Raw genomic sequence first — 24,555 nt, 5'->3', positions numbered from 1 at the left:
GATTGAAGAAATTATGATCTGAAAAAAAACAAAAACACCCACCAAACTTCTTCTAGACTGCCTTAGAGGTTTAGACAACAGAAAGACAATGCTGGCAGCAACTGTTACTACATCTTGGACCAGCCATGCTTTAATAGAGCCCTGAAGCTGTAGGACTATAAAGTAGTATTAAAGGGGTAGAAGCAGACCGTCATTTAGAAATGAGTCTCGGGGAAACCCAATGTGAAGGGATATTTGAAGTGTTTGCATCTATTTCAAATAAGCACCAAAGAATCTTTGCGCGCAGCGAGGAGGATGCCGGGACAATGCACTGCTACGGACTTTCAGTATTAACCTCAGAAACAATCTGTTCTTCAGTGTAATGTAGATTGTTGTCATTTTCTGTTAAAAGAGTAACTCATTTAGAAGTAAAAACTAAGAATAATAAGGATATTGGCTGTAGAGACAGGCTGCAAGGGTTAAGATCCTGCCTCAAGCGCTTACTTGTGGGATGACCTTGAACAAGTTATTTAGCCTTTCAGGGCCACTCTGTCTAGAAAGGGATGGGGTAATAAATAACCCCCTCCTCCAAATCCATGGTTGTTCTGGAGTGGATTGCAACTCACAGTAGCCCAGCAGGACAGAGCAGCCCTGCCTCACTGAATTCCCAAGGCTGTAACTATTTAAGGCAGCAGACGGCAACATCATTTTCCAATGGTGCGGCTGGTGGGTTTCAACCACTGACCTTTAGATTAGTAGCAAAGTTCTTTCATTTCTGCTTCACCAGGGCTCCTTGTTAACACTCTCATAGCATTATTAAATATATTAATTTTAAGTACGGAGAACAGTGCTAACACTTATAGTGTTAACATTTATTAGTGATCATTCTTGTTAATAACCACTCAATTTTGTTCTCATTGGGTGAAAAACAATAAGCATCTACTGTGTTTAAAAGAAGCCCTAGCAAGTGGCCCAGCAGTTTAGCACTGGGCTGCTAAATGGAAAGTTGGTAGGTCAAATCCACCCAAGAGCTCATAGGTAGTAAACTCAAAGAAAAAAAATCACATCCATCGAGTTGATGCCAATTCATAATGACTCCACAGGGCACAGTAGAACTGCACCTGTGGGTTTCTGAGATTGCAAGAGGAGAAAGGCTTGCTATCCGCCCATGGTGAGTCTGGTGGTTTTACAGAGCTGACCGTGGGGAAGAGCCCAACCCTTAACCACAATGTTGGCAAAACTCCTTAAGCAGAAAGACCCAGCCACTTTCTCCCTGTAAAGCTTACAATCTAGAAGAGCCAATGGGGCTGTTCTTATCTGACACACGTGTCTAGTATGAGTTGACGGCCAAATCACCATCAGCTAAAAGAACAAAGCTATGTACAAAATGACAAGAGTGCACATTGTGCTCAAATACTAACCTAAAGGCTGGTGGTTCGACTCCAGCTGTCCCACAGAAGAAAGGCACTCTTCAAGATACTCTGTGAAGCAGAACTATGTAACAATGGGGGTTTCCATCAGTCAGAATCAACTCTGTGGCAATGGATTTGAGCTCTTTCATTTTAATGGGTTATGAGACACCATTATATACTGGAGCTCCACTTGCACCAAGCTGCTTTTGACTCATAGGAACCCTATAGGGCAGAACTTCTTATGGTGTCTGAAACTATACACATCTACAGGAGCAGATAGCCTACTGGGGGGCTTGAATGGCCAACCTTGCTGTTAGCAGCCCGGGGTTTAACCAGCAGTGCTACTGGTGGTCTTCGAACAGGAGAAAAAGATACTCAGTTTCAAGGGAGACCCACTTCTGAAGACTTGCATAGGATCTGGATGAACAAGTGAGGGAGTGAGGGGTAAAGGGCTCTAGGGGAGTGAGTGCTATCGCAAGCTAAGGTAACATGATACAAGAAACGTTTCCAAAGAATGGAGAGAAATTTATTTCCTTTGAAAACACTAAATTAGAGATGGTTGCAGGACATCTAGTCAGTTGTTTCTAGCAGATTCTTTAAATTTTGATGCAGGAGAGAAAACAACATCTGTAGAGACCTGAAACTTATTATCTTATATGGATGTGGTCCCAAAGGAAGTAGGGGCCTGAAGAGAGCTTATGTGAGCAGTGATCCTGCACCTGAACTACGTGTCAGCATCATCTAGGTACTATGACTAAATATTGATGCTGGACCTTATCTCATTTAGTTTCTGATTTAAGTAGGCTGGTGTGTACACCAAATAAAGAAGTGTGCAATCAGAATTTAGCACAACTGATAAAGAAATTGAGCAGAACTTAGATGATTGGAAATGTCATCAAAGGACCCAAGAGAAGTGGTGTCAGATGTCTCAAAGTTAGCAGGATCTGGGAGGAGGAGGGCTGAATATCAATAGAACAATTTCAGAAAGACAACAGGAATAGAAATAAGTCAAAATGTCATAAAGAAGTGATGAAAGTTCAAGGGTAAACAATCAATTTCTGAAGTTTGATGCTGGACAAAAGAGGGTTAGAGAGATACTTCCTTGTGGACTTAGCTGATGCCTCACTTAGATGGCTGCTTGACTCTATACTCCAAGGATGGTAAATAGTAAAATCCAAACCTGGAGGAGGAAATGATATAAACATTAAATTCTGAACACCTGGTTTGCAGGAGGCTTTGAGTGACAGTGAAAGCCCAACATCCATTTGAAGGGTCCCCTATGGATTAAGCCTCAAGGGAATTCTCTCTGGCCACAGTCCTGGGCTGTAAATAGACTTACTAATGCAGACAGAGAACACTGTAGTCCATGATGGCAAATGTAGTTAGGTAACAATGTGGCACATTCTAATTTGTTCTCCATTTTGACCCCTGTTAAATTTGTTCCAGTTTTTTAAATATTTTCTGCTTTCTTTTTTATTTTTCTCTGTTTAATTTTGTTGTTGAGTTTATTTGTTTTGTATGTTTTTTCTGTATGTGAAATTCAGGAAAGGTAAATCTATAGAGATCATACTGGATTAGTAATTTTCCTGGGGAATGACAGGATAAGTTGGGAAGAAATGGGGAGCCAACAACAATGAATACAAGAAAGGAGAAAATGTCCAAAATTGATGGTGGTGATGAATGCACAACTCTTCTTAATACGATTGTGCATTCAAGCTGTACAACATCTGAATTATATGTGGACAACACTATTAAAAACTATAGTTCCTTAAGATTTTGTGTTTGGGGTTTACTCTTGTTTTTCGAAGCTGGAAAGACTCATAGAAGCATGAGGTATGTTTAAGAGACAGCATAGCAACGTGTAGTGGGTTGTGGGAAAGCTCACAGGAGGTGTGCACAGACAGGTAACGTGCCTTTCCACTGGCTGCTGTGCTGCTGAATGAGCTCTGATTTACAGTGACCCGGGTTCAAGAAAACAAAACCCCGCCTGGTCCTAGGCACCCTTGCAGAAGTCACTGCTTCCTTCTAGCCCATTTTACAGCCACGCTGTCAATCCGACGCGTAGAGGCTTTTCCTGTACTTGCTGGCCCCCTACTAAGCACGGTGTTCTTTTTCAGTGATTGGTCCCTCTTGATCATCTTTCTAAAGTCCATGAAGTGAAGTCTTGAGCTCTTCAATTCTCAGCAACATCAGGACTGACCTGCTTCCAAGAAGGCTTTGCTTGCCTATCTCACGGTCCATATTCTTTGCCAACAGCACAATCCAAACACATCCGTGTTCCGGCTTTCCCTTTCCTTGTCTAACTTTGCCATGCGTAAGAGGCACCGGAACACACCATGGCTGGTGTCCGGCCCACCTCAGTTCTGACAACCAGCGGCATCTTTGCTCTTACGCTGGAGATCTATGCAGCAGGGGATTTGAAGCATTGAGTGATGAAGACCAGAACACAGCCTGAAGTATGGATTACACAGCATTATGTTGAAAATACCAAATGACAGCAAAAGCAAACACTGGACTACCAAGCAACATCACGATCAATGGAGAAAATATTGAAGTACCCAAGGCTTTACTCTCACTTGGATCTAAAATCAACTAGAAGCAGCAGTTAAGAAATGATGATTAAGGTTTTTCTCTATTTTGTTTTGTTATTATTGTTAGTTTTGTTTGTTTCTTTTAATGTTTTTTTGGTATATGAAATCCAAGATAGGTGAATCTATAGAGATGGTAACTGGATTAATGGTTTCTTTGGGGTAAGGCAGGGGAAGGTTGAAGGGCAATTGGGGAGCTTAACAAGGAGTACCTGAAAGAACATGTTCTAAAATTGATTGTTGTGATAATTGTTCGACTTTTCTTGATATGATTGAACTATTGTGTTGCATGATATATGGACTATGTCCCAATAAAACTGTTATAACAGAGAGAGAGAATGAATGGTAAATTGCCTTTGGGAAAATCTGCTACAGAACATTTATAGAAAATTGGTTTTGGAGAGAAGTTGTTACTGTAAGGCAAAAGGACATATACGATGTGCTCAGGTTTGGTGTTTCAACCCACCCAGAGGTTCAGTAGGGGAACACCAGTGCTCACCTTTCTAAAGATTAGGCCCCAAATCCCAAGAGGCAATTCTACTCTGTTCCATGGAATCTATAGGAGTCAGAAATGACCCAACAGGTGTAAAATACAACAATACACATCTTTTGAAGGACAGATAACAAAAGAGAGGAGTTCTTGCTTCATGACTTCTAAATTTTCTCTCTAAAGTGGAGATGGCATCACTGAGAATAAAGTGAGTAAGAGAGAAGAGTTTTAAGAATGTAGAAAAGCAGGAAGCTGGTGGAGGGGGGCAGAAAGATGCTTAGGGTACCAGTTGCTAGACTATCATCAAGGCTAAGCTGAATTTGGAGACTCAACATGGCAGAAACACTTCATGCTCTCAGGATTTTCTGTAGGAATACTGAGAAGCTTGAGTGGGACTAGGCATTGGGATAGCTCGTGTTTTCGACGAGAAAAGCAGGTGTTCAGCAGGGTCAGAGTGGATGATACACAATAGTGAGCCTTGCCTCCACTGTGACCATTAATGTGACCATGTGGGATTCAGCTGGATAAAGAAGACAAGGAGGTTGGTGGAGATGGTAATGGTTTGTTTGGGGGAAATCGTGTTTATGATCAGAATAGAAAGTTCTTGGGTCCAGCAATTCAAAGTGATTAAAAAAATAAAGGTCAAGGTTGAAGAGGATATTACTGAGGGAATTCATTTACTTTGCTATCATTATTAGATTTTTTATATTATATATTGTGAAGCATTTACTTATAATGACAAATAAGTGAAATGTTGTCTTGAAGCATGGTGTAGCATGGGTAACAGTCTTCACACTAGGTACTCAACTCATAGGTTGGCGTATCTGCTTGTGGGCAGACCCTCCTGGAGACAGATAGAGAAGTGGTGAGGGGTCTCGGGGAGGAGACGAGCCAGTCAGGGTACAATGTAGCAATGAAGAAAAATACAACTTTTCTCTAGTTCCTAAGTGCTCTGCCCCCTCCCCTCCCTCTACTATCATGATCCTAATTCTTCCTTGCAAGTCTGCCTAGACCAGAGGATGTACACTGGTACAGATAGGAACTGGAAACACAGGGAATCCAGGGTGGATGATCCCTTCAGGATCAGTGTTGTGAGTGGAGTTACTGGGAGGGTATAGGGAGGGTGGGTTGGAAAGAGGGAACCGATTGCAAAGATCTATATGTGACCTCCTCCTTGTGGGGTGGACAACAGAAAAGTGGGTGATAGATGTTGGACAGGGCAAGATATGATAAAATAATAATTTATAAATTATCAAGGGTTCATGAGGGAGGGGGAGCGGGGAGGGAATGGAAAAAATGAGGACCTGATGCCAGGGGCTTAAGAAGAGAGCAAATATTTTGAGAATGATGAGGGCAATGAATGTACAAATGTGCTTGACACAATGGATGGATAGATTGATTGTGATAAGAATTGTATGAGCCCCTAATAAAATGATTTTTTTAAACTTAAAAAAAAGATAAGTGGTGTCTCTAAAGATAAGTGGTGTCCTAAGATTATCAGGAACCTAACACTATGTGTTTTCCGATGGTCTTAGGCAACCCCTGTGAAAGGGTCATTCGACCCCCAAAGGGGCGACTACTCACAGGTTGAGAACTGCTGCCTAACTCATGCTCCTCTTGTGCCGCCAAAGCTGGGTCCCTAACAACCTCTGGTGGGCACGAGCAGGCGTGGCGACCAACCCCACATCTGGCTCACCAATGTGTTGTCCAGCAAGCCAAAGGAAGGAAGGGCATTCCAAAGCTGTGGTTCCTTTTGGCAGGAATGTCAAGGAATGGATGCTCTTCTTTCGGTGGAAGGCGAAGGATTTTGCCTTCACTTTTCTGTCCCTGATGTCCACTTTGTTGCCGCACAGCATGATTGCCATGTCTCGCTCACCTGAACCAGACCCCTCTGTCTGTTAGGCACTTTCTTGTAAGTAACCCTTGAGGTGACGTCAAACATGATCATGGCACACTGGATTGGGTTACAGATTTTTAATATGTTTTTCTATAAATGAAACCCAGGATAGGTAAAATCTAATCTATAGAGACAGTAGTTGGGTTAATGGCTTCTTGGGGGACATTATAGGGGAGGTTGGGGGATGGGGAATGGAGAACTAATAACAATAAGTACAAAAAAAGAAGAAAATATTATGAAATAGCATGCGATGGTCATTGTAGAACTCTTCTTAATAGGAGTGAACTACTGAATTATATGGTATATAAATTATATGCCAACAAAGCTGTTTTTAAAGAAAAAAAATCCATCAGTTTTAAGTTTGAGTGTCAATAACCAGTATACTTTTTTTAAAAAAAATCTTCTATCTACTAAGTGCATGCTAAATTGATACCATTTGATAGATAACAAACTTAACCTAATGATCCAAATTTATTACTGCTCATTGAAACATTGAAAATTAAAATATGGGTAAGATATACTTAACAGAAAACAAACCTACATAAGTATAAATTATATAATTTTGTAAGTTTTAGAAACATTTACATTGTGTAGATTAGACATTTGTATAAATGAGTGAAATCTCACATGAATTTGTTACTAGGGGCTATTTCTTTGACCTGTAGTTCTTCACAGTCTTTTGTATCTTTGTTGTTGAAAAGAGTGGGATTCTTGGGCAGGAAAATGGTTGCCAAGTCAAGGCTACAAAATTGTAGCAAGCCAGTTTACAGCTACCACGAACCTATTGTTGGCTTTGCCTATCTAGAATGACTTGCTATTATGAACTGGGTACAAGTTTACTGAGAAGTCAGTTTCCCATTCAATAGTTCATAATGATTTGTTGCATGCCATTGATTACAATCCTGCAATTAATTATCCCAATTCCTCCCAAGTACTTACATATACAGCATCCTCCAATAATTATGTTCTAAAGCACAGACGTGTAGAAAGAAACTCAGTCTGAATGGGTGTGGGATCACATCCATGAACATATGAACATATATGGATTATACAGAAAATATTTGAACGTGTGTATTCTTTGCAGTAAATATATTCATCAATGTGATGGAATAGACAGGTTTCAAAAATAAAAACATTAGATATGATAAATCACCTTGAGGAATGGTTCCTGGGTCTAGGGACTCAGGACCATAGTTTGAAGGGACGCTGAAGTCGACTGGCATAACACAGTTGACAAAGACAGTGCTCTGTATCCAACTTTGGTGAGCAACGAGTGGGATCTTACAGCTTGTCAGTGGGCCTTCAAAAGGAGCGTTGGAGACCCAGTGAGTCACCACACTGGTTAGCTAACCACGAGGTTGGTGGTGAAAATATACTATATAAGTACAACTATGGAAACAATTAGTTCAGTGGACTAAGAACCACATGGACATCAACCTTCCTGAGCCCACTACCAACTTCTCTAAAAGAGATCACATTAGAAGGCCCTGGGTAGAATGGGAGGGAAAAAACATGGAACAAAACTCCAAACCACAAGCAAAGCCCAGGCTTACTGGTTGGACAGAGACTGAGAGAAATCCAGCACTGACTTTTAGTTACCCACCAGGTCCGGAAATGAACTCACCCCCCACGACTCAATTTTCCTCCAAACAACAGACAGAAATATAAGGGGAACAATGACCATAGGTAGTGGGGTGTAGTATACATCAGAAGAATCAATCATTTGAGAGGAAAGAGGCATTATTGAACTCAGGGTTTGTTTTTATCTGTAATGTTGTTAGAGTCAGTTTCAACTCATAGCAAGCCTCTGAACAACATAGTGAGAGAGTGCCGCTCCCTGTACCGTCCTCTTAAATGTTATGTTTAAACCCAAAGGCTCAGTTATTTATTTGCAATGGCCTCCAATGATTATGGGCAAATGGATGGGTTCGGCTGTGTTTGCGGATGTATGAAAGTGGTATGTACAAGAGAGAGCACAATGCTCAGCCGATCGCTCTCCCTTTCCCAGGATCTTGACTCTTGAAGGTGTGTGATCTATGTACAATAATGAGAGGAAGTTCATCCAATGTGGTGACTAGAAGCTGAGCATCTTGTCTATTGGTTCCTGTTTTAGGTTTTGTCCTATCTGAGACCAAATTTTATTTACCATTTTTCTGAGTGATTTTGTTGTTTTCTTTTACGTCTATTTGCGTGACTTTTAACAACTGTTATATACTAACAAGTCTTATTGAAAACATATTAATCAACGATCACTGCCTAAAAAATGCTTAATCTTTGGCAACTTTTAAAATATGCTTTGGAGGAAACTTTAGGCCCCGATCCAATGTATAGAATAGAGAGACCAAAGATAAGAACGGAATTCTTGAACTTGGTCTAGTGTTTTGTGATTTACACACACAAGTAAAATCATTACAAATTGCTGTTATAATTTAAACCTTATCTTTTTCCCTTTCCTAAAATATCAGCTTGTATGATCAGACCTTAACACTCTTCAAAAACATTTGCAATGTGATATGAAAAAAATAGTGAAATAAGGAATTAAATTAAACTATACAAATATGGGCAACTATTTATGAAAGGATTGGTTAGTAGTTGACATTAACATAGTTTATAATTTAAGTTATACGTTTTTTCATTTTCCCTGTTTAACAGATTGTAGATTAAGAATAAGAAATCTCTGACAAGCATAGTCTCTCAATCCAGATACTACAACTATTTGGAAAATGAAAATTTTTTATGGTTAATGCTACTGACACTGTAATTCCACTGACACTCACATATTAAGATTCAGTCTCTATCCCATTGTTAAAAGAGAACTGAGGGATTAAAGACTATAGAATATAATTCTGTTTCAGTTCCAGCCTGAATTTTTTCACTTTGTGCCTACTCAATCCCCTTCCCAATCAGAGAGCTGCCATCCTAACTGGCACAAATTGGCAAACCTGTTAGAAATCCCAGAAGGAAAGCCAAGACCAGAAAAGATATGGACACCTCCTACCCACAGCTTGTCTCTCTAAGTAAGACTGAGTTCAAAGATGGAGCCAATAGCCTGACTGCTGATTGCGAGAAGGAAAGACCTGTCCCTGTTCATTGATCATCTAGGCAATTTGAATCTCAAGGGATGTCAGTTCCCACACCTGGAGTCACTGAAAACAAACCATGGCCATAGTGTACTTGCAAGGTGCTATTGTAAGAGGGAGGAAGGAGGCACTCCATAGACATTCAATGTGAGATGGTCTTCAGGAGAGCAGGTGTTCTATTGTGTTCTGCTTACTTGTCACTTGTGGGAGCCTCGTTTGCTTTATCTGAGAGCACTTTCATCACTGGGGGAGGTGAGGGGAGATTGGGAGTCTTGCCTTCTACACACTTCTGAAGAGTAAGAGACATCGTTTCATATTATATAATAATTCTTTAGTAGATATAATGAACAGATTCTCCTGGAGAGACATTTTCTGGGTATACTGAGGTTAGGCAGGTACAGCTTGTGCTCAAAAAAAGAATAACAGTGCTTAGTTTGGGGTACTTCTAACATATTTTATGGTTTCAAAAGAAAAAAAATCCATAAATCTCCCTTTTACGTCTTGAGGAGAAGAAGTGAGCTAAGACAAGGAGAAATATGCCATGGTATAAAGTTTTATGAAGGGAGAGGGTTTCATGCAAGTGCTTGCTTAAGAGGGGCTCCTAAAAATGTTCCCTGGGAAAAGGCAGTGATATTTTCACCAAGGCTGGGTTTCCCAGCCAGAGCTATGACATGCGCGCATGCACGGAGAATCATGGGGACACAGAGGAGGGCTACTTTTGTGGCACAAGGAAAGACATTTTAGATTCGGTGACAAAGGAGGGATGTTAGGTTTAAAGAAGGGCTAATGCGACATAGCAGTGGGGAGAAGTGTAGAGCAAGAGCAACGTTTGTTTGAAGTCTTGAAGGTATCTGACCTTGGCTTCGTTCAATAACACCCAGAGTCTAGCAGGGTTTGGGCAAGAGTGTGAGGGAAATAAGGCCAAGGTTGTCTGTCTGCAAGGGCAGGACAGAGCAAGAAGCAGCAGTCAGATCCCAAGCATCTCCAGTCACATGAAGGGGCCTTATGTACTGCAAATGTATTAATCATTTGTTGTTTTTTCTTGGAGAGGAGACTAAAGGGCCAAATACACATGAACACGCCCAGAGGTATGACTATTATAATCCAGAGGAAATTAGAACCAGTGCAGAATGGCAGATTGCATTTTAAAAATCTCTATGGTGGCAAGAAATAACTTTTTTGTTTCAAGGAATTCCCCATTCGTCTTCCATCCAGCCAGTTGCTTTCCTGTGATTGTACATGTATTTTGTTCCTCAATATTCCTTCCCAAATTCTTTAAATACATGAGTAAATGTGAAGACAGTTAAAATCCATTCAGTACCAAAATTCTTCTTGGAAAATACTGCTCACAAATGTTCAACTTTAACTTCCCTGACTTTTATTGCCATAGAGGTAAAAAAAGTGTAACTTTTGTTTAATGTCATAGAAGCAAAAGTGTTGAAAGTAGATTAATTTGACATGGCAGTATATTTTAATTTTCAAAAAGTTTTATGGTCAACTAAATAGCAGAAAATTTTGGAAGACACACTCAGTTCAGTGGAATAGTACAGAGCTAAAGGAAGTGAAATGAATATTTTAGAATTTGGGGTTCAGAGAAAAAAGAAAAGCTTCATACTCAATTCAAACGGGATGTTTCCCCTTTCTTTGCTATTTGGGGCATTCAGAATATAATTTCACAGATGATATATTTTTCTTAATGTGATTTCCAGACTATATCTAATGGAAAATGCCTGGTCAGGATTAAGAGACATAGTACAGATGTTAAACTACATTTGCATGCAATTATTTCTAAAACAAATGCCAGGGAACAGCATCTATTGAAATGGCTTTCAGGATGGCTGGCATAACATATTAAACCAGCTTCCCATCTCTGAGGAAGTCTATATTCTGAAGATTTCTAATCATGACACGCAGCACAGAATAAACCTTAGATTTTTCACCTTGAATCACTACCCTAAAATGGACAAATATAGGCTTGAGCCCAAGAGTTTAGAGTAAGGATTAATGATTTTTAAAGCAAACTTCTGCTTACTATGAAAAGCATTTATTCATGTTAATTTTAGGAGATTAAAAATAAAATAACTGCAAGTTAAAACAATGATTTGATATGCACAACAGGTCAGCATGGTCGATTGGATGCACGGTGCAGTGTTCAACTTCTGTGGGGGTACTTTTTTAAAGATTGAAAACATTTTTTTCTAGTAGTCATGGAGATATACTTTGCAAATTACAAACTAGAAGAAACTCTCATTCATGGTATTTCTAAAATGCATCTGTCACAAATTTAATCAGAAATATCAGAAGCAGAGAGTGGTAGAGACAAAAAATATTCACTGTTTGCCTTATGTAGGACATGCATCTTTCCATAGAGGCATTAATCCTGGATGTTTAGGAGTTTGTGGATTGGACAAGGCCTTGATCTTTTCCATGGAAATATAGTTTGGGATTAGTAGTTGATTTGATGAATGAAGCATGAAGATGCCACCGTTCTTAACTATTAAGATCAAACAAAAGACTGCCAGTATCACACTATTTATTTTTCCAAATTCATCAGAATTATCTCTTTTAGTGCGCATTTTACTCCCCAGTAGGGAGTGGTTCAGATCATGGGCATCCCCAGGACCGTGGGCGAGGACAGGGGATGTGGCAGCTCCTCCTCTGATCCCCGCAGGGCAAGCAGCAGCCCCCTCGGATCAGCTCCTTTTCATCCGCTGTTGGTCTCCGTGGCAGCTCCTTTTCTCGCCAATAAGGATAAATGACAGACTCTTTAATGTGGAGTAAAGGCTTCGAGTTGCACAAACAAACACTCCCTTGTTTGTATTTTTGATTATGGCATGTCTCTGTCAACTTCACCCCCATTCGATGGCGCTCCCTGCCGATTGGATGTGGGGTGGAGATGATTATCAGGAGGATGGGGATCAAAGAGTTTTAAAATAGCACTCTTCCCAATAGGGCACATTTTAGTATTCAACACAAGAAGCTTTCATGATGCTCAGGAAACCTCCAATAGAGGTTCATCGATGCCATTGACTTTTTCTTTTAAAAGAGTATTCCACACATTGCTGCCTAATCAGCTAACTTTATCCACCAGACCCACTGCGTTCTCAAAAGTGTTTCCCAAAAAGTGGGGATGATGTGTATGAGGGCACTTCAAAATGTTCATGGTGAAACTCCAGTATTTTTGAATTTCATTTTTCAATAATGAAAAAATATAAAGTACATGGGAATATAGTTCAATCAAAACACTGTCATCGAGTCACTGCTGACTCATAGCGACCCAGTCTGAGTTTCCGAGACTGTTTACAGGAGTAGAAAACCCAATCTTTCTCCCATGGAGCTGTCTGTGGTTTCGAACTGCCCACTGTGTGGATTACAGCCCAACTCATTACCACTACACCACCAGGCTCCTATAAAGAGAAAGAACAATCATGATAGAAGCCTCCAATGGTACTCGTGATTGGAGACCCCTTCTCCACGGAAAAGACCTCTACATCCCTGACTTGGGAAGCACTGCTGATTTTAACCACAGAACTCACTTGGATTCCACAAAAGGAAGATATCCAAGAAAAGGAAGTCTCCAGTTATAAGTAAAACCATTTCCTCCCGGCTTCATTAAGAATTTTATAGGGTTCCTACTTGTTTCTGTGAGATTCAGGCATGGCTGAAAAAGAGTCGCTGGGACAGAAGGACACTCTTAAAGTTATGGTGAACCAGAAAGATAGCCAGAAGGAGAAAAATATTAGAAAAACTGTGCTTAATCTCCACATAAATAGAAAAAAGACAAATATGACTTGTATAAAACCTCTGGTTATAGTGCTCAGTGCCCCCTTACACTGTCCAAGACACTAGCTTAGATAAAGCAATCTCCATGTTTCATCACGGAGCTTCCAGTCAGCTAGGGACCAAGAAAAACGCTTCTCAGGCTGTGGTGACCCGTCACGGTTAATGGGCAGTACAAACTCCTCCCACACACGGATGGGGGACTCTTAGTATCTACTCATGAAACGTGGTTTCAAATGCACAAATCAGTGTGTAAAGGTTTAAAGTCCAAAAAGATAATAGAAGATAAGTAAATTTCATGATGGACTAAAATTATTTTAAGAATTTGAATGCAATTTTTCCAAAGAATATGTTTCTTTGGGAGTTTTTAGGTTCACAAACCAGGGAAGCTTAGATGAGTCCTGAATAAGAGAAGATGAAAGAGCAAAAGGTGTCATGATGATCACTGCAGATCAAAATAAAGAAAGAAAATCACAGTCTAATGGCAGACCAACTCAAACTTTCATAGGATCATCACAATTACATACATTAAAATGATACATAAAGACTATATTTTTTATATAGAAAAGAGTTTACAGGGGATGAAACATGCCAGATTTTAGAAGTGCCTTACTCTCTATTAGAATTTATTCATTTCTAAGCCAGGACAAGTTCCATTACCCAATAGCTGCTCTCAAGAATGAAGCTAATTTACATTTAAAATAGGAGTACAGTCTACTCTTTAAAAGCACAATGGTAAACACACCAATTTGACAATTACATTAATATGAGTATTTGCATAATCTGTCTTCCACACCTGTTCTTAATTTGAAGCAGCTGCAGGACAAATCACATTACACAAATCTGAATGGGTATGTGGACACTTCAAAGAGTCATCTACCTCTTATTTTTAAAAGAAATCTTATTTTTAAAATGTTTTCTGACTATAAAAATGTTGATGAGTTTAGTACAAGTCATCTCTTATATTTATTACTTACCATTAACTAGCAGAATTAACCTCATTCCAAATAGCTCTCTTCATATTTTGGGCTTCTCTGCTATCTACATGTTATAGTCATAATTTTTACTTCTAGTTATTTATTTTGATAACATGTATAGGCATAACAAGATTCCAAGATGAATAAATAAAATGTATAGCTATATAACATCAATAGGGAATATAATCAGAGAATCAATAGTGAATGCATTAATAGAGCATAAAATGAAGTGAGCTTATGTCGCAGATAATCGTGGGATCTTTTGGCTGCGCCTCTCTTCCAAGTTGGATTCCAGTTATGTTTTATGAAACATATTTCAAAATTTAATAAGCAGAAATTTGCCTTCATTTTCTAAAAGGCCCAGCTTGTTTGCATGAGTATTCAAACCACATACTCCGAGCCTTCTAAAAGGAAGTGAGTGTATTATTATTACATGCTCTCCTAGTTCACAGATTTGAAATCGTTCAGTTTGCTTCTAGCTAGTAGAATACAAGACAGCCATGTAATCTGTCAACAAAATTAATCTTCCATTATGAATGGGAAATGAAGTTAGAGCCTTCTAAAGATGTTATCTATTTCCTGAAAAATGAATGAGCGCAAGCACAGTAATGAACTGGGGCTACAAAGCAGATCGTTTATTTATGTGCTGTTGACCTCTGAAGAGGTAAACTTTAGAAACCGTTGAGTTCCCGGCCCAGCTTCTCACTCAGGATTTTATTTTTTAATCTCTGTAGGCTGCCAAAGGAGAAGAGCAGTCCTTTCACCCAGGGACATCTCAGGCAGGCCATATGCTATTCCAAGCTGCTACTTTCCTGAGAGGGGCACCAGTTGGTCCCTTGGAAGAGGGAATCACCTTGGGCCAGGATTTTAGTTTTATAAGCACCTGCATTGTAGCTGAAGAATGCAATACTGAGACAACACATTGCAAGTTAGATTTTGATGCCCTGGGCATGTGCATTACTTCATAGCTTTGACGACAGAAGAGAAACACTGAGGCTCAGGAGAGCGAAGCGACTCCCCAGGTGTCAACTTACACCCTGTTAGGACTCAATTCCATTGACCCCTGAGTGCAGTGGATCATTTAAATAGATCCATATTTATAAATGTATGTGAATGTATTTATCTATTTAAACAAATACTTATGAGGATTATAAATAAATAGCAAAGATTTTCAGTGCTAGAATTTTCACAGGGTGCTTTTCAAAATTTTTCCATTTCACAGTATATATTTCACTGTATAGCTTTGAAAGCACTAAGACCCATGCTTTCTTAAGGTGACTATAGATTTTACTTTTTATTTTAGAACAACCTATCACAAAGTCTTATCAAGAATATGATCAGTTACTTCCAGAGTATAAAAGTAACTTTATCACTGTATAATTTAGGCCATAAAGCCCAGTTATAGTGATTGTGAAAAAAATTTTTAAAAAGGAAAAAGAGATTTTTGCAGTTCTGACGTCTATAAAATTATATTTCTAATGACTCCTTATTTTACTTTTTTTCCAATAAAAACCTTGCACCTATGATCAAGCACACAGAAAAGTACTTCAAACAGATAAACTGGCATGCCAAGGGGTAAGTGGAAGGTAACTGAATGCAGACTTTCTCTATGTAATGAATATGTTGAATGCATAATAGTCTAAAACAATTTTTTTTGCTTTTCCCCTGATGACCAGAAAGTGTTTAATTGAATAAATGAGTCATATATATTTCCAAATTTGAAGATAATTTTGTTTTCTTTCAATATTTAAGTCATTATAAAGAGTTGAAAGTCATTATAAAAGTTAACACATATGAAGGCTAACTAGTTACAAGTAAAAATTAATAAAAATATATAACATTAGAAACAATTTTCATAAAATATTCTAATGTTAAAAAGCCTAACATAAAGGTCAAATTTATAAGAATGCTGATTTTTTCATATGAGAACTCTAATACTCTTGCCTTAGTCTCAGTAATGGTGGGAAATAAGTGCCTGCCACATTTTCCCTTCTAAATTTTAGTGCTGCGTTGAGAATTTACAAAGCACATCGCACACCAGCCCCCAGGTCCTATGTGCGCCATTGAGTGACGTTCATTGCATTCTTTGAGTTGTGCGACCAGGCTCACTCTACTTTTCTGACATTTCCTACCCTTGTTAACATAACCTCACTCTTGCCTAAGGAATCTATTTAATTTTTCAAATATCTGCTGTCAGTTTGTTCCCATATAGATAGTTCTTAAAGGAGTCGACTGCTCAAGGCAGACCTTCCTAGGGGGGACTCGAAACTAGTTGTTCACTTTTAAGATGACTTCCAGCAATCGATGTTGGTAGAAAGCTTAAAGATGATCTCAGGTCAAGAGATTTAGGGGCTCGACCCGCATACATGGTTCCAGGGATTCTAGATTCCAACAGAATTTCAAAGTATGCTGTTCATTTTCCGACTTTCAATAAAGATGAATCCTTTTAATAAGGATAGTTCTGTGGAATCTTTGGCCAAAATTTTTAGGAATGGTAGCCAGGCACCCTTCAGTTTTCCTGTTTCTTGGCAAGGAAAGCACTTGTGCATGGAGACAGTGAGCCTCACATTCCACATCCTTCTCCCTTTCCTGACTCTCCTTCCTCTGCGGTTCCAGGTGAATGCAGATCAATTATTGTACACTGAATATCCTCCTGCAGGCTTTTAAGACCCCTGGCACTGCACAACAGACTTGGGGATAGGAACAGATTAGGATGTCACAGGAAATCGTGACCCTAACCATCCAAACCAAAGAAGCACACCCGCAAGGTGCCTGCTTGTACATGACCAACCTCGGCAGTTACTCGTCTTCACTGTAAATATGCAGGAGCTTTGAAAAGTTCAGGGAGAAAGCTCAGGAATTTTCTATGCTACTTTTCTATGGACTTTTTGAAACCCCCTCAAAACTATGACATACAGTTTGCCAATTCATTTTTTTCAGGTGTCCAACCTATTGATAATATTTATAATAATTGACTGAACTACCTTACCCTTTCAGAAGGTGATTTTTTTCTCTCATAAGAAATACCCCGTTTCATTCATATCTGCCCCTAGTCACCACTAATCAATGGACTTCTCCTTTCTAAGGCAGTGAGTTTGGTGAGACAGTGAGCCCTTCTGTGCTGGGTTTCTTTCACTCGGTACAGAGACTTCGAGCTGCATCCACACTGTCACGTGCATCAAGGCTTCATTGCTCCACCAATGCAGGGTCCCATTGGAGAGGGGCACCGCGGTTTGTTTACTCATTCCTACCACATTATGTTTTTAATGGAAGAAATTATTATGACTCTCTTTTCCGTTTTACTTTCTTACTAGGTTAATTTCCTTTGTGTCAGACTCACTTCGCCTTTAGTTACCTCTACCATACTCTGTTGTACTTGAACTTGGTCCACATTTCAATAGCGCTCTTAGAATACGCAATAACTGAAGTTTTCTCATGGAAATCCATAGTCTTTTCAGGTGAACCTCTCCCCACCAAATCTTCAGATGGCAACTTGAAGGCAGTGTACCTTGTATAATAAAGTATTTTTGTATAGGAGTCACTGGTTTTTACATGCACAATTGCCAGTGAGAAAAATCTTAATTAAAAAAAAGAATATGGAATAACTGAACACAATTTTTTAAAACACACAAAGCCTTAGCAGTCACAAAGTCCATACTATCAAGCAAAGATTTCTCTTCTCCCTTACCTTAGACCACTGGTTTCATTAGAAAGAACTTAGAAAAATGGTTATTATCCTGAATTTTTACCTAGCCAGATTGTTGACTTCCTGAGGATAGGAACATCTTTGTTCTCTGCAGCATCTGATATCCGCTTAGCCAAGTGAAGGTATTTAATCATGTTTCTGTGAAGGATTGTGTGATGGAAGATGTGCATTCCATACACAGAGATATTGTAAAACTAGTTTAACAAATCTGAGTGCTGTTTTGTTTTTAGTTTGCAGCCCCACCTTACCCTAGGGAACATGGCAGTCATTTGCTTCATGTGAAATGACATCAAGCAGTCCTTTCGATTTACGTCTACGTTACTATTGAACTCTTCTTTCAGTTATAGAAATGGTGCCTTGCATAGAACAGCGAGCAAAAAGGTAGAATACAAAGACATCATAGCTTCCTCAGTTTGAGCTAGCAGTGTAAAACAATTATTGAACAGACATGTCAAATAGCATACCTGCGTCAATTGCTTAAGGAATCACTTCTAATTTGGTCTTTAGAAAAATTCTTCAGGATAAACTAGTTCTGAAGAAGGTGATTCTTTTAAATCGATTTGTATTGGTATGGTGTGAATTAACATAATGTGATGGCAAGCTACATTCAGCATTTGGTAACACATTTGTCAGTACTTTATCAGAAACTGGAGCATGGACTAAACTTGACCTCCAATGGCTGTCCTTAAAGATTCAGGATCACTCATTGGTAAGCACTTGAGTCTGAGGTACTGAGGCATATGTGTTTGTGTATTTCATAGATGGATTTCAATGTATTAGGATTTAATAAAAATTGTATTTGCTAGTTGCCTTCAAGTTTATTCCAATTCATGTGAGCCCATGTGTTACAGTGCAGAATGGCTCCAGGTCGGTTACACATTGGTTGTCATCTTAGCAGAGCAGAACCCGATGCCTCTCTTCCACAGTAGGTGGTGAGCGATACAGTGCAAATCACTGGGAACATTTAGGGACCTCTTTGCTTGTTGTCAGGTGTTTAACAAAGGGATTGCAATACAGGGCCTGAAGTCAGAGGCAACCATGAGGGACGGATTTATTTTTGCATGTAATAGGGGAAAAAGAGAGGAAAGAAGCAAGACTCTCATAGGGAATGTCAGCACTAAAGCATGACAGTGCACACTCTTCCCGGAAGCCTTGCACTCAGTCTATCATTGCTTTCTGGAACTTGCTAGCTTTTAGGGTTTGAGTTCCTTAGCCTAATGGTATGCAAGGGACTTGAATACAAACACAAAAGGGCTACAAAAAGTTTATGTACAAGGTCCACTTCTTTTAATTCCATTTTAACACAATTTTTGAAGTCCCTTGCATATACTAAAAAAATCTATATGGAGTAGATCAAGAAAATTAATCATTTCACAAAGTGCATAAACTTCAAATGCAAAAAAATACAGAGAAAAGGCAGTTAAAATAGAAAATACTATAAAATCCACACATTTCTCTTAAAGGAGAACAAATAAATAAAAGGGCTATTTGCCCTTCTTGTTTTCAAAATCATGGGGCGTCGACAAGTTTCTCTAATACAGTTCCTTATGTCATTCTCTTTACCTGAAAGACAATATCCAATGGTAATATTTCCATAAGCCACAAACTTTAAGAAGAAGATAGTCTAACTCTATTCTGGAAAGGTACTGGAAATGTAGAACTTGTGGGAAGTGGGTGATTATTAAAAGTTATTATGAATTTACAGTATTGCTGAGTCAAACTAATGACTGCTTCTTATTCCGCTGGTGCCCTGGGGGAGGCAAGGAAAACACCCACAGACTAACCCTGGCTGTGTTGGGGGAGCCTCGCACACAGACATCAGAGACCTCCCCTCTTTCTCTTCTGCTTGGGATCAGACCTTCTGCCTTTCTTCTCTCCCTCACTCTCTTCACCCAAACTGAAAATGTCTGAGGAAATAATTCACTTATTTCAAATATAGACGGAGAAGGGCAGCTTGAAAAAAAAAAGTCTTATCATCTGATCAGGTTGAATTTCAACCCCAGACCTATGAGGTGTTAGCAAATCCATAAAGTCTCTATTCTCCTACGATCTTGTTGTTAGGTGCCAGTGAGTCAGTTCCAGCCTGCAGAGACCCTACAGGAGACATTGCCTGGTGCGGTACCATCTGCACTGTTGTTCCTATGCTTGGGTCCATTGTTACAGCCCGTGCGTCAGTCCATCTTGCTGAAGGTCGTCCTCTCCTTTGCTGTCCCTCTGCTTAACAGGCATGACATCCTTCTCCAGGGATTAATCTCTCTGACAGCATGTTCAAAGTATGTAAGGTGCAGTCTCACCATCCTTGCCACTAAGGGACTCTCTGGCCATACTTTTTACAAGACAGATTTTTCGACGAAAGCTGCTTATAATAAGAGGTTACTGCAGGGAACATAGAAGTCTGAACTGTCTTTTCCATTGGGGGATGGGGGAGTGAACATTACTTTGATCCGTCCAATAATATCAGAAAGAGTCTAACAAGAAAAAAATAATCTTATGACCTAAATTTGTTGGAAATTCAACTTTGGTGACTACTTTTTATTGTATATATTTTTAAACGACACTTTGAGAAGTATTTTTTTCCCTCCTTGCACTCTGTGCATGTGTTCTCCAGTGTTTACCCTGTTGCCTGCATATGTCCCACTGGGGCGGCTCAGAAGAGCTGCCATGCCTCAACAGTGAGTTTCTAGAGAGGAAAAATTACCTTTACTTGGCGTTGTGCTTTATCTAGTACTGAGCAGATACTCTTCAGTAACATTGCATGATAAAGACTCTTAAACCTCAAAAACCATTTTACTTAAGTCACAGTAGTACACTGATTTGTATGTCTCTAATTTTTCTTTTAAGAATAAAAAGAAAGCTGATTTTTCTGGTCATTAAAGTATCTCAAGTCAGAGAAATCATTTTACTCATATTCCTACCACCCCATGGGTCGGTTCTGTGGCAATGGCTGTGAGCGTCAAACATGGCTAGATGCCTACCTCATAATTCCTACTCCTCTCCTCCTTTGGAAAATGACCTTGCCTTTACTGGGTGATTAAATGACTGGTGAATAGTCACCTTCACTGTCTCACCTGAAGCAGTGGTAGGAAAGGGTATCCTGAAATATGGTGTGGGTCCAACATCACGGCCTAGGGCATCGAGGACAGTTTGTTAAAGGGGGCAGTTCCTCTGGTTTGTACCGATCGGCATTTTCCCATCTGCCTTCCATGGATAAGATGCCTGGAGGAGGGTCACCATCCTGTGAGCATTAAGAAAACTGTTGCACTGAGGCCAACAGAAGGCTTCAACCCACCCTGATCATCAGTCACCTTTGAGCACCTATATCCATTCTGGACTGCCTGTTCCTGGGGTTTGTGCTTCGTGAGACAAAGAAGGCTCTATTTATCAATGGATCAGCCAGTGAGTCTCACAGTTGACCTGCTTTTTTAAAGTGGCAGTTGCAAGGTAAGCTTTTTTCTTTTAATTATTTTATTAGGTGTTCATACAACTCTTATCACAACCCATGCATACATCAATTGTGTAAAGCACATTTGTACATTCATTGCCCTCATCATTCTCAAAACATTTGCTCTCGACTTAAGCCCCTGGCATCAGGTCCTCGTTTTCCCCCTCCTCCCCACTCCCCACTATCTCATGAACCCTTGATGATTTATAAATTATTATTTTGTCATATCTTGCCCTGCCCGACGTCTCCCTTCACCCACTTTTCTGTTGTCTGTCCCCCAGAGAGGAGGTCACATGTAGATCCTTAAAATCAGTTCCCCCTTTCCAGCCCACCCTCCTTCTACCCTCCCAGTATCGCCACTCACACCACTGGTCCTGAGGGGATCATCCACCCTGGATTCCCTGTGTTTCTAGTTCCCATCTGTATCAGTATACATCCTCTGGTCTAGCCAGACTTGCAAGGTAGGATTTGGATCATGATATTGGGGGTGGAGGGGGAGCAATTAGGAACTAGAGGAAAGTTGTATTTTTCATCATTGCTACATTGTACCCTGACTGGCTTGTCTCCTCTCCAAGACCCTTCTGTAAGGGGATGTCCAGTGGCCTACAAATGAGCTTTGGGTCTCCACTATGTACTTCCCCCCTCATTCACTATGGTAAGATTATTTTTGTTCTGATGATGTCTGATACTTGATCTCTTCAACACCTTGTGATCGCACAGGTTGGTGAGCTTCTTCCATGTGGGCTTTCTTGCTTCTGAGCTAGAAGGCTGCTTGTTTACCTTCAAGCTTTTAAGACTCCAGATGCTATATCTTTTGATAGCCGGGCAACATCAGCTTTCTTTGCCACATTTACTTATGCATCCATTTGTCTTCAGCAGTCATATCAGGGAGGTGAGCACACAATGATATGTTCTTTTGTTCTTTGATAACTGATAAATGATCCCTTCGACACCTCGTGATCACACAGGCTGGTGTGCTTCTTCAGTGTGGGCTTTGCTGCTTCTGAGCCAGATGGCCACTTGCTTACCTTCAAGCCTTTAAGACTCCAGTTGCTATATCTTTTGATAGTTGGACACCATCAGTTTTCTTCACCACATTTGCTTATTCACCCACTTTGTCTTCAGCTGTTGTGTCGGGAAGGTGAGCATCATATTATGCCAATTTAACAGAAGAAAGTATTCTTGCATTGAGGGAGTACTTGTGTGGAGTCCCAATCAGTGTCCTTCTGCTACCTTAATACTAAACCTATAAATATATGCACATAGATCTATTTCCCCATTCTCATATATAATTTGCATATATACATGTCTTTATCTAGACCTCTATAAATGCTCTTTGCCTCCTCCCTCTTTCCTCTATTTCCTTTGACTTTCCTCCTGTCCCACTGTTAACACTCAGCTACATTGTTGCATTTGTTTCCATCTCTACACTAATCCCTCCCCTCCCTTCTCCCTGCCCCCCACAGGCTCAGCAGGCTTGCTTTCTAATTTTTTTTTACTCCTATTTTTCTGTTTCTTGGTCTCTCACACACTACTGCTAATCTCCAGACCATGCCCCTTAGCCTAGGGCATTTACGCCCGTGCCACACATAACTAGGTTAGCTCCACCCTGTGTAGCTAGCTAGGCTAGGAAAAGCCCTCCTGACATTCCCCAGGGGATACTCTGCTCAACTTCTTACAGGGGAATTCCTGCCTGCATGCATGGGGTCCTAAGGTAGCTCAGACAACACTCCTCAACATTCCAAGCTTCTGCAGGAACCTGTGGCCCACCTCCCCAACACCAAAGCAGGCAACCCACCAGCCTTCTGGCTCACTCCCCTGCGAGGGAAGCCACAGGAGGATAAACTGGTAGGTTAGTTGCATAGTGAAATAAGCTATAGGCAGTTCAAACAGGCATTCCTACAAGTGTCCCAGAGAGAGGCAGTGCTCTTCAACTCGAAAAAATGGGAGAAACAAAAGGCAGTGGCAGAAGATGTCCTGAACATAACAACATGCTTAAAAGAAGCAGACATTGAGCTGCCACAGAAAGAAATTTTAAGAATGCTACTTGGAGTCATACAGGATATGAAGGAAACAATACAGAAAAAGGATGAAATGACAGAAAAGTTAAAAGCCAAAAGCCAAAGGGAACTACAGAAGCTTATTGAGGAGATAACAAAAACCAGTAGCAGAAACATGTACCTCGAGAATCGACTGGAGGAAGCAGAGAACCGCATCAATGACTTAGAGACTTTCACAAACGCGAAAAAGTCTAATAGATCATCGGAGAAGCTGAAGAAAACTTAAGAGCTATGTCTGATGGTATGAAGTGGAACAACATTAAAATTATTGGCTTACTGGAGGAAGACGCAACAACGAAGTCATCTGCAACAATAGTGAGGGAATTCTTGGAGGAAAACTTCCCTAGCTTAATGAATCAAAACCAGGCAACCATTCAGGAGGCTGAAAGAACACCAGCTAGATTAGATCCCAAGAAGAAGTCACCAAGACACATAATAGTTAAATTATCCAACTTTGAGGAAAAGAGAAAATCATGAGAGCAGCTAGGGGGAAAAAAAGCTATCACATATAAAGGTTCCCAAATAAGAATATGCTCAGACCTATCAGTAGAAACTATGAAGAAGAGGAGAGAGTGGAGTAACATATTCAAAAAATTGAAGGAAAACAATGCAAATCCAAGAATACTCTACTCAGCCAAATTATTGATCAATATAGATGGAGAAGTAAGCGTCTTCCCAGACAAGGAAAAACTCAAAGAATATGTTAGAAAAAACCCAGCTCTACAAAAGATCTTTGCCGATCCAGTACCGGCAGAAGAATAACACTCACCAAGCATAAATAAGAGACAGCACATAGAACAACCTCATCCAGAGGGCATAAAAGAGAAAACAGACCTCAAGATAGCATTGGCTTAAGGTTGGAAAGAATTCAAAGTCTGCTGAGGTAAGCTTTAAAAAAAAAAGCAAGGTAAGCTTCATGATAAAAAGTTGGGATAGAGAGTGAATGGCTTTCTTTTCTTATGCTGTTTTTCATTTTACAAAAATATTCTATCCAAGAATTTGTCACAATCTTTCTGAGAGACAACAGATTTTCCTCAAGTCAGCATGCCAGAACCCTCACTGTGTGCCTTGCTTTGTCACTTGCCAATGTGCAGCAGCACTAGCAGTAGAAGATATCAAGGTGGCAGTTTTTACAGCAATTCAA

The 24,555-nt window shown here is 40.0% G+C and overlaps 1 protein-coding gene and 1 pseudogene across 7 annotated transcripts in view; both read right to left on the bottom strand.

Moving 5' to 3' along the window:
- The window catches only part of FOXP2 (forkhead box P2), a 281,533-nt gene that overhangs the window by 136,083 nt on the left and 120,895 nt on the right, over nucleotides 1–24,555 (bottom strand). The gene's annotated exons all lie outside the window — the stretch shown is intronic.
- LOC142457554 (small nucleolar RNA SNORA67) lies at nucleotides 14,930–15,063 on the bottom strand (annotated as a pseudogene).

The sequence above is a fragment of the Tenrec ecaudatus genome, chromosome 9 (assembly GCF_050624435.1).
Source record: "Tenrec ecaudatus isolate mTenEca1 chromosome 9, mTenEca1.hap1, whole genome shotgun sequence".
Classification (NCBI taxonomy): domain Eukaryota; kingdom Metazoa; phylum Chordata; class Mammalia; order Afrosoricida; family Tenrecidae; genus Tenrec; species Tenrec ecaudatus.
This window is presented reverse-complemented; position numbering and strand designations above follow the sequence as displayed.